Below are 12,110 nucleotides of genomic sequence, written 5' to 3' on the forward strand. Positions count from 1 at the left end.
CACCTTGCATTTGGAAGGTACTCTGAAGCAGTGAGGTGGGGCTGAGGGCGAGACTAGTTTCCTCCCCACAGCTGCTCTCTGGTTAATTTGACCAGAGAACTTGCTGGTTTGTTTGCTTTATTCTCTTGTAATGTGTGTCTTGGCTCACCTTTATCCCATAGTTATTGTGCTGAAGGCACAATTTGTGATGCTCCTGTTCTCTGCTTGGTGCATCCTGTGAAAGCCAATGTGACTCGCCTCCTTTGGCCTTCAATGGGAAAAGAGGTTGTTCAAATCTGAGCACCTTGAAAAATACAGTAATTTTCTTTCTAAATTTGTGGAGAGCTATTTAAAATGGGGGTCTCCAAACTCCAGCCCACGGGCCACATCCAGCCCATGTGAGCCTCCATCCGACCCATGGCGAACCCTGTGACCCTCCAGAGGTAAGGGGAGCTGTGCTCCCATCGCTTCCAGAGGGTGTTCTGCAGGCCAGGGAGGCCACTTCCAGTTTTTCAGAAGTGACATTTTAAATCCTTAAAAGGAAGTGACATTTTAATGCCTTAAAGCCTTTGGAGGGCCCAGGAGGGCTTCTACCAGAAGTGAAGAGGCCTCTCAGAGACCTTGAAAGGTGTTCTGAGGACCAGGAAAGCTGTCCTCCCCTTGCCTCAGCAGGATTACAGGGTTCACCATGGGCCAGATAGAGAGGTGTGCAGCTTCCCTGGCACTCAGAACACTCTTCAGAGGTGAGGGGAACCCATCTCCCTTTGCCTCCAGAGGGTCCATGTGGGTCTGACCCATGTCACGTGGATGGGTGCTGACGATTGCTGCAGAGCCGGATGTAACTACATGGAACAAGATGTGTGGTGCTTCTTGCCTTTCAGAGATTTTTTCCTCATTCATGGGTACTGAAATTTATTCAAATTTAATATAAATTTGCTAGTTGGCAACCTTCAGTCTCGAAAGACTATGGTATCGCGCTCTGAAAGGTGGTTCTGAAACAGCGTCTAGTGTGGCTGAAAAGGCCAATCCAGGAGTGACAATCCCTTCCACACTGGGAGCAAGTGCAGTCTGTCCCTAGTCTCCCTGGCTATGGGCCTTCCTTCTTTGCCTCTTTGCCTCAGTTTGTTGGCCAAGTGTATCTTCAAACTGGGAAAGGCCATGCTGCACAGCCTGCCTCCAAGCGGGACGCTCAGAGGCCAGGGTTTCCCACTTGTTGAGGTCTACTCCTAAGGCCTTCAGATCCCTCTTGCAGATGTCCTTGTATTGCAGCTGTGGTCTACCTGTAGAGCGCTTTCCTTGCACGAGTTCTCCATAGAGGAGATCCTTTGGGATCTGACCATCATCCATTCTCACGACATGACCGAGCCAACGCAGGCGTCTCTGTTTCAGCAGTGCATACATGCTAGGGATTCCAGCACGTTCCAGGACTGTGTTGTTAGGAACTTTGTCCTGCCAGGTGATGCTGAGGATGCATCGGAGGCAGCGCATGTGGAAAGCGTTCAGTTTCCACTCCTGTTGTGAGCGAAGAGTCCATGACTCGCTGCAGTACAGAAGTGTATTAAGGACGCAAGCTCTGTAGACCTGGATCTTGGTATGTTCCGTCAGCTTCTTGTTGGACCAGACTCTCTTTGTGAGTCTGGAAAATGTGGTAGCTGCTTTACTGATGCGTTTGTTTAGCTTGGTATCGAGAGAAAGAGTGTCGGAGATCGTTGAGCCAAGGTACACAAAGTCATGGACAACCTCCAGTTCATGCGCAGAGAATATAAATTTGAATATAAAATATATATTTTATAATATAATTTATATAAAATATATATTTTAAAATATATAAAATAATATAAATTTGAACATAACATAATTTAGTTTTTATGTAATATATACTATATATCTTATAAACTTGAATAATATTGATTTCTTCAATATAAATTTGAATAATATACATTATTAGAACTTCCCTGGCTCTCCAAAGGCCTATCAATGTTTTAGAATGTCACTTCTGGTTTTCAAAAAAACCAGAACTGACCAGAAGGCCTTAGAAGGGCCAGGGAGGCCACGTGTTGCCTCCCCGGAGGACTACAGGGCTCCCTGTGGGCCAGATGGAGAGGCTCACTATGGGACAGATGGCGGCTCCGCACAGGCTGGATCTAGCCCATGGGCCAGGGTTTGCCTTAGGGAGTATGTCTTATTGGCAGGTTGTTCAATACTGTAGGAAACAGTGGTCACCCTGTCTTAGAAGGGATAGTACATCCTTCTGAGAACAGGCTTGCAACTTGGATGTGCGTTTTAGAGCCAATCCTTGCTTTGGAAGCTCTTGTAACAGTTGGGCTCGGTCTTTTTCTAAATGAAACAGGAGAGACTCATCATAAAACTCACCAGATTGACAATGCCAAACTCTTTGATTTAAGGTAATCTGTTGTCTTTACGTCTTTTCTTTTTTCTCTCAGAGAGCTTGTAACTCTGACATTAGGTTAATGTTTCCTGCCATGAAAGTCTATCAGTGTAACTGAACTTGAAGCTATCACTGACTGGATAGAACTGGTACATTTCCAGAAGTCAGTCAAAAGGTCAAAGAGCTGAAAACCCAATACTACCAGGTACAGTTTACATTACAAGATTACAGCACAAGAGGAAGAGAGGCATAAGACACTAGTGTAATGAGGACGTTGTTAGCCTGCTAAAACAGATAGTGACTTTGGGGCTTTTCTTCTGAAGGAATATGAAGCTACTGGATTATATACACACACCTGCTAGTTATCACTTACAAATGACAAGGGGAGATGAGCTGATTTCTCTGCTGCATGTAGCAGTCATTCCCAGCACTTTTATGAAGCCGACTGAAGAATTAACAGGTGCAGGCTCTGTAGAAGCACCTGTTTCAGGTGCCTGATCTTAAAAACATAAGAAGAGCCCCACTGGATCAGGCCAAAGGCCCATCTAGTCCAGCTTCCTGTGTCTCACAGTGGCCCACCAAATGCTTCAGGGAACACAACTAGACAACAGACACGACCTGCATCCTGGTGCCCTCCCCTGCATCTGGCAATCATAGGCAGCCTACCTCTTCCTTGCACATACCTACCATGACTTGTAACCCATGATGAACTTTTACTTAGATCTTAGATCTTTCCCTTAGAATTTTTCATAGATCTTATTGCCTCCTTTTGCATAAAATGTCCATGGGTTGCCCTAGAAATTTAGCTGAGCTGTATAGAGGGGGTTGGGTGGGAATTCACTTTTATTGGAGTTACAAATAGTAGGACCTCTCCCACTTGCATTTTAATGTAATCCTTGTTTTCTTTGAAATGATTTTTCAGTAAACCCATTAGGTATATTTATTATTTATTGAGATAATGTCTAAGTTGCCATTGGGTATAAAAATCCCAGAGTGGTGCACAAGCAACAATAATATTACCCTAAAACAGCATGACCGCAGATATAAAAGTAAAAAAAAAAAAAAAAAGCAGCAATAAATTCAGCAGATCTAATCAATATAATCACGCTGCATTATTTCAAATGTGTGCAACATAAACCAACATCACACTTGAAACCTTTTGGACCTCATAGAATCTTACATATTCTAGGAAGTTCTTTACTTGAGCACAGTTCCAGTGTGGCACAGCTACAAATTCCTTTTGCTTCCAGAATCCAGAGGCATTTCTAGTCAATTGGACTTTTTGTATTTTCCAAAAGATCCAAGGTAAGAACATAAGAACATAAGAACAGCCCCACTGGATCAGGCCATAGGCCCATCTAGTCCAGCTTCCTGTATCTCACAGCGGCCCACCAAATGTCCCAGGGAGCACACCAGATAACAAGAGACCTCATCCTGGTGCCCTCCCCTGCATCTGGCATTCTGACATAACCCATTTCTAAAATCAGGAGGTTGCGCATATACATCATGGCTTGTACCCCATAATGGATTTTTCCTCCAGAAACTTGTCCAATCCCCTTTTAAAGGTGTCTAGGCTAGACGCCATCACCACATCCTGTGGCAAGGAGTTCCACAGACCGACCACACGCTGAGTAAAGAAATATTTTCTTTTGTCTGTCCTAACCCGCCCAACACTCAATTTTAGTGGATGTCCCCTGGTTCTGGTATTATGTGAGAGTGTAAAGAGCATCTCCCTATCCACTCTGTCCATCCCCTGCATAATTTTGTATGTCTGAATCATGTCCCCCCTCAGGCGTCTCTTTTCTAGGCTGAAGAGGCCCAAACGCCGTAGCCTTTCCTCATAAGGAAGGTGCCCCAGCCCCATAATCAACTTAGTCGCTCTCTTTTGCACCTTTTCCATTTCCACTATGTCTGATCCACTAAAGGTACTATGTCTGATCCACTAAAGGTACTAAAGATCCACTATAGATCCACAAATCCACTAAAGGTAGGATTTAAATCGCATTACAGAGATTCACATCTTTCTTTGAAAGGTGGGATGTTTCATTTCCTTTTTCAGCAGATAATCTATTAGCACTCTGTCTGTAGACTGCCATATGCCTAGCTGTTGTACCCAGCCTCCTCTGTGTTGCATAATAGCTTGATGGCAGATTCTGCTACTAAAAATATAATCAAGTTTGTAACTTCAATTAAAATGTTGCTTGCATAAGAACCTGGTCATTTGTAGTTACACTGAAGTGCTTCAGCTCTGTTTCACCTAGGTACTATGATTATATTAAAACCCTTTTCTGCCTGGCCCACAGTGTGCACATTTAATCTCTGTTGCATATATGCAACATTGGACAGAAACGGTTTAAATGTAAAAGACCATGGACCTTTGCTCTGCTGATAAGGTACAGGTGTAACCTAATTATCTGTGGATTTTTCACCCATGGTTTTATCTCAATGCAATGAGAAGCGCACTTTAAATTAAAGGAAAACGCCCTTTACTCAGCAGTTTAAAAATAGCCTTGCTTATCATTGTAATGTGGGAGAGTGGCAGGCAGGCAGGCAATCAATCAATCAATCTATCTATCTTCCCCCTCTCTCCCTACTCCAAGGGTTTAGAACAGCTTGGTTTCAGTTCACCTTCCCCCTGGAGCATGTGAAAGATTGCAAAGAGAATGCGAAGCAGAGGTGAAAGTGGTTAAGAAAGGTTCCAAAACATAGTCCCTAGTCATGGTCCTTCATCACCCCAAGAGCTCACAGAAAAGAACCATCAATATACAAGTATTACACTACCACACCTTGCGTAGTTTGTGCATGCATTTGGCCTGTCACACCTGCCTATTTCAAGTTGTGGTTGTTCTTCCACAGATTTTACACCAGACTCCACACCAACTCACTTGAATCTAGGATTTGACATACAGCTCCTCAAATATGATGACATTTGGTTTTTGTAATGTATCAAAGTTGGTATGAGGGAGATTTTTCAGTGACACTGAATATGAATGAAATTTTTGTTTTTTCAAAAATTAAACACTTTATCATGTGCTCAAAGGGCAATTCCATTTGGAAATAAATATATATTGTTTCATTCAATCTGTTGTCTCACTGTGAACAACCAGCCGGTATAACTATATCCTCAGAGTCAGCTTTCCTGAGGTAAAACATAACAGTCCAACGTTTGGTTCACTGTCCAACTGTTGGCTTACTCCTGTATGATATTCCACAGATGGTCTGACACCATTTCATGGTCCTCTTGCTTGGGTACACTCATATTTTTAAAAGCCTTGGTCACAGTATTGCATCCTCAGCGAGAGGTTCCCAGAACCTATTGTGTGCTCTCCTGTCACGTCAGTCCTTTCTGAGAAAGCAACTTCACCCAGCCAATCCTATAAGCTTTGGCAGAAAAGCAAGATTTCCTCCCCTCAATGATTTTGGTGGTAGGCCAGATTCTGCCTGGATATTTCATAAGTGTATTTGTTACACATTCTTTCAGAGGCAATGAGCAGTCGGTTCCATCCCTTAAAAATAGGATGGAAGACTAATAACACTTGATTAAAAAAAAAAAGAAAAGGGCTCTTATAGTGTTCATTTTTAATATTTATTTTATTTATTTAGGAGATTTCTACATCAGCTTCCCCTGGCAATAAGCCTGGCATATTGTTTTTAATTAGTATGGGCAGCCTAATTAGGACCAGACCAAACCTCTTGAAGCAGCATTCTGCCCCCCCATTCAGTGGTGACCAGCCTCTGCACCTCTCACTCTTCAAAGTTCTAGCTTAGCATTCTTTTTCCTTCCACATTTCCAATTTCACTCTGTCCCCCTCTTGCTTTTCAAATCCAGGGAATAGCAGGAAGAGAAGCAGTAGAGACAAGTAGTTGGACAGAGATGGATGCCACCCCCATCTGCTACATGAGGCAACAGCTTCAGTTGGCCCCGTTGGTGCCTGGGCTGGTGGTAAGCCTAATCATATATGATCAATTTTGCAATATCTTTTGAATATTTCTTTGTGAAACACGTAACCTGCATGTAATATGATGCAAGCACAAAATGCCTGGCTTCTGTGCAAGTATGTCTAAAAGACTGAATTTTTTTTAATTAGTTGTGAAAGTGTTAAAAAAAAAAACCACACATCAGTGGGAGATTTTAACATTCATTATGTATTTTGTGTTAAAACCTTTAAATGAAAAACAAGAGGAGGGAAAGAAAAGGAGAAAAAGAATTGATTATATCTGAAATATGAAATGTGGTCACCTCATAAATAGAGTGGCAAAAAACTATCCAAAGGGTGCACGAAATGGGATGGTGGACTGTCCAAACCCAGGTTTTGTTGATTCCCTATAAAGCAAATTATCTGTGACTGAAAAGCAGCTGAGCCTTCCCACACCTGCACTTTTCCACTCAAACCAACACATTTCTAGCTTTTTTGTCTTGGTGGAAATTACTTTCAGTCACAAAGCCAGGCTGGGGAAAAATTAAGTTTACACAGTACTTGGAGGAAGTGGAGACAGGGGAGCATTTAGCTTTCCACTTCCATCCATCTATGCCATGCATTAAATTATTCCATCAGGATTTAACTGAATTTAAACAATATCTACAGGCAATTCTGGAGCCACAGCCACATGTATTAATTTATAAAATCATTATACAGAAGTTTGTTTTCCTTTAAAGAGAAAATAGCTGCATGATTACAAGCAAACGTTCTTGTATTTGGAAATTGCTTTTTAGAAATATCTAACCAGCTTACAAAACTCTATTATTGATTATTTAAAATATTTGTATCCTTCCTTTCTTCTCCTTCAAGGGTGGTGTTCAATGTGGCTCACAAAATATATATATTGGCAACCTTCAGTCTCAAAAGACTATGGTATCGCGCTCTGAAAGGTGGTTCTGGAACAGCGTCTAGTGTGGCTGAAAAGGCCAATCCGGGAGTGACAATCCCTTCCACACCGGGAGCAAGTGCAGTCTGTCCCTGGTCTGTCTCCCTGGCTATGGGCCTTCCTTCTTTGCCTCTTAGCCTCAGACTGTTGGCCAAGTGTCTCTTCAAACTGGGAGAGGCCATGCTGCACAACCTGCCTCCAAGCGGGCCGCTCAGAGGCCAGGGTTTCCCACTTGTTGAGGTCCATTCCTAAGGCCTTCAGATCCCTCTTGCAGATGTCCTTGTATTGCAGCTGTGGTCTACCTGTGGGGCGCTTTCCTTGCACGAGTTCACCATAGAGGAGATCCTTTGGGATCTGCCCATCATCCATTCTCACGACATGACCGAGCCAACGCAGGCGTCTCTGTTTCAGCAGTGCATACATGCTAGGGATTCCAGCACGTTCCAGGACTGTGTTGTTTGGAACTTTGTCCAGCCAGGTGATGCCGAGGATGCATCGGAGGCAGCGCATGTGGAAAGCATTCAGTTTCCTCTCCTGTTGTGAGCGAAGAGTCCATGACTCGCTGCAGTACAGAAGTGTACTCAGGACGCAAGCTCTGTTTATTTATATATTTATCCCTTTTGTCTTTTGATCAAAATGATTTGATCCCTTTTGTCTTTTGATCTCCAGGGGGGCTTAAAATACCAATAGAGAACAGCCCAGGAGCCCCAGGCGTTCTCTGGCCAATGCCTCCACCCACTCACTCCTTTCAATGGATTACCCTTTTTGTTCACACTGAGTACAAACTTCAGAGGCACATTAGCTTCAGTACAATCTCTTCAGGCCTGATAGCTATCATCACTGCTGAAATGAAAAGCCTGAATTTGTGCTAGATAGCAGGGGGACACTTCCCTGCATTGAGAAATGACTGTCCTTTCTTTCTAAGAAATCATTTCTTCCTGTTCATTCTTTGCACTTCTGCTAAAACCACTTCTAGAATTCTGATGGTTGCAGCTGTTCTCATCCTTCCCTCCAAAGCGGGGATATATTGGTTTCAGTGGATGCCAGATATTTGACTTGAGCAACTGACTTTATAAATTCATAATCCTGTAAGTTCTTATTATAGCATAACATATCAGATGTCACAGGACAGGCCCACACATATACAACATTGTAGAAGACAATTATGTGTAGTCTAAGAAGGCTAGAATCCTGGGAGACAATGGAATGTCAATCTTTTCCAGTAGCACTGACTAGAATTTTACAGAACCAAAGGACCAATGTAGCTTTGCTTGCATAGAGTCCAAGGTTTAATGCTTATAATCTTCAGTTAAAGGGTCCCATGTATAAGGACACCAGTTTGACTTTGTAGAGAGGTACTGGCAGTCCAGAGTAGTCAATGCAAGAAGACTATACTGTGTGCTATTTAAAAAAAAATTGCAGGATCTATTCTATACACATTTTCGTGCCTCTAATAGATCTTGCCTTTGTAATCAAACATGCTGCTTCCCTTTTTCTTATTTTTATACATAGAAGGGTCAAGGCTTATGGAGTTCACTGGAATAAAACCTAATTTTTATTAGCACAAGGCTTTGTTCTCATGTGCGCATTTATTGCTCAATGGCTATGACATGAGCATTGCCCTCCGTGTGTGTGAAATAGTTTCACATCTCAGATATACCCTTCATATTAACTGAGGCTGCAATCCTATTCACACTTTCCTAGAAGCTCAATTGACTATAATATGACTTACTTCTGAGTAGATATGCATAGGATTGGGCTGTGAGTCAATTCATGCATGCAGTTGTATGTTGCTAAAGAAATTGCTAAAGCATCATTAGCAATGATGATTAGCAATCATTAGCGTTAGAGTTGCTAAAGAAATCATTGAGTGCTGAGTTAATGTGAACTATACAAACACTCATTGGCCAGCCCAGAGTGGGCTACAAAAGTAATGCGTTCTGAGTTTTGCAAATACAGGAGCTTGGTGCAAGGATTTTCCATGTTAAGAATTTCTCAGAGAGGGCTCATTCAGATTGACCTTTGCTACCTGAATGGTCCCACACAATAAAAGATGTACATGCACATGCTGCATGGATGTCCTGGTCCTTCCCCTTGTTTCATGTGGGTAATGGAACAGTTCAGATGATTAAAGGAAGTAATGGAGTAGCAAGACAATGAAGCAGGTTATATGTGCAGCATGGGTGTGCATGTCTTTCATTATGTGGGGCCAATTCAGGCAGGAACTTCCAAAATAATGCCACAGGAGAGGTTTCACCAGACCTAATGTCCTGTTCAGCAGCTTACTTACTGTAACAATTAGTTCAGATTAGATTGCTGATATGCAATAAAACTAGGAAGCCTATAGCACAGTGGTAGAGCACATGCTTTGTGTATAGAAGCTACCAAGTTCAACTCCTGGCATTACCAGGTAGGGCTGGGAAAGGACCCTCTATCTGAAATTCTGGAGAATCATGGCCAGTATACGAAGCTGTGCTAATGGACCAATGAATTGACCAAGTAGAAGGCAGTTTCCTATGGCGCATAATAAGCCCACTAAAACATGCAGGGCTCAACTAGGCTGTTTTCATTCTGGTCAGGCAGGTCTCTAAAAGTACACATGTTGCTGCAAACATATGCTTAACTGCTAGCCAAGCGAATCCTAGTCCTTGTTCGTAGCATCTTGTCTGAAACTGGGGCACCAATTTAGCAGGAAAACATTTAGGTTCACCTCAGGTTTCAACCATGAAAGAGATCTGTTTCTTGGAAAGAGCTGAGCTGGTTGTTTGTTGCATGCCTATGAGCAGGGCAGTTGACAGGAGGAGACTGTTATTGCCAGGAGTCATGGGATGGCAGAAAGGATGATTAAAATACTTGTTACCAAGCTCTTAAGTAAAACCAGGCAAGATGTTGTAATACTTTCACAGATGGATATAATGAGGCTGCAAGGACTCTGTTTGATAGAGTGAACATAAGGAGGTGGTGTTGTCATAAAGCAGATGTCACAATTCAAAACTAGAATAAACATGACCTAGTTCAGCTTCCTAAACAAGCTAGTTTGCAGAAAACATATTAGCTCAACTATTGAATATGTGAAAATAGCTATTATGACTAATATCTCACCAGAAAAGTCCAGTGTATAAAACTTTGATTAGTGAAAAACAGCACAATATAGTCCCCTTTCTTTAGGGAAAGTCCCAAACCCACAACGTCTCAAGTTTGCACTGGCTATTTTGCCTTCTGGGCCAACATGGAGTTCAGGATCCAGCAGAGCATCTGGCATTCTGTTTACCCTCCCACAATGAAGACACCAGCTTGTGGCTTGGTTTTAACTTGGGCCACTTTATTAAACTCAAGTGACCAATTTTTAAAACATGAGACTTGCTGAACACATCCCTCACATCCCTCCCTCACCAGTCTGGGGTAGGCAAAAAAACTGTCCACCAGCATCCCAAGTACCCCAGCTAGTCAGGATTCATGTCCAGATTGTAGTCATCATTTCCTAATGCTTGGGCAGTGGAGCCTGGCAATAGTGGCTATTGCTAGGTGCACTTGCCATATCTTCTTGACTCATTGAGGCAAGGGTCGAGAGATTGAGGGAAACCTTTTTAGAAGAGGTTTAATTTTTGTGTGTGATTAAAAGAAAAGGGGGGGGAATGGCTATTCCTATCATCTTTAATGGGGTTTCAGATACATACACACAGCTCTAGTAAGAGGTGGAAGATGAGTGCTCACCTTTGCTCGCAGGGAATATTCTGGGAGCAGAGAGCAATGTGCAAATGCTAGCCCTGATCAGGGAACAGAAAGCAGGCTAGTTGTGTGGGCTGAGCACCTGCGCATTGCCCTCCAGTGGGAGAAAGGTCAAATTGGACTCCAAGACAGTACTGCCAGACTCCAAATCTCTTTTCTCCACTGGGTGTGGGGGGGAGGAGGAGGGAAAAGAGGCTGAGTCCTCCCTCTGCTCAGAAATTGTTATTGGCCAATGAAATTTGCAAGTACTGTAAAATACTTCCCCCATCAATAATGGAGTTGGTTATGGGAGAAGAATGGTTGTTGCAGAGTGGACAACTTTAAACTTACATACCTTATACAAGCATGCTTCACTTAACAACCTTCTGCTTAACAACAAACCGCATATACAACAGTGGTCAAAACACAACAAAGGAGCTCTTAATGAGGCAGGCCTCCCATAGCCTGCAGCAGAATGTCTGTTAGAGGGTCAGGCTGTTCATGCAAAGAAGAGGCAGTTGGCCTCCAGTAGCCTGTGCAACCAGCTAGTGTCTGGTAGGGAGTATCTCTTTACACAACTAAATTGGGCTGAATGTTTGCTTAATGACCTAATCCCATATCAACAGGGATCAGAGAACCTATCCCCATTTTTAAGTGGCGCACACCTGTACTGTAGCTGATGGGAATGGGAAAGGTGAGTTGAATGTGATTGCTGCCTATCCGTGGCTTTCAGCTTGTTTACACAATGTGTGTATTGCCATTTCATTTTGTTAAGCCAAATGTAATTGTTTTAATGTCAGTTGAGGTAGCAGTGTTATTTGACCCCTCTGGGCACTCTTTCTCAGCAGCTGCTCCAAGCTTAGCAAGCAAAAAATGTTCTGGCTGACCTTGTACTGTACACATATTACTTAAGAAGACTGATAACAGTACAGCCCTAAATAGTGTTGGCAGATTTTCAAACAGATCAGCTTTTTCATAAAAGGCAGAAAGGTAGTGCCTGGCCCATCATCCTATAGAACTCTGGAGTCGTATCATTATTTTCACTGCCTACAAACAGTGGTGGAATATGGAAAAATTCCATTACAAAGGATTTGATGCCACATGTTTTACAGCAGTTTTAACTAATAGGAATTATTCCAAATGAGGTTTTTCATAGTGCTGAACAATA

This window comes from Tiliqua scincoides, chromosome 6 (assembly GCF_035046505.1).
Source record: "Tiliqua scincoides isolate rTilSci1 chromosome 6, rTilSci1.hap2, whole genome shotgun sequence".
Classification (NCBI taxonomy): domain Eukaryota; kingdom Metazoa; phylum Chordata; class Lepidosauria; order Squamata; family Scincidae; genus Tiliqua; species Tiliqua scincoides.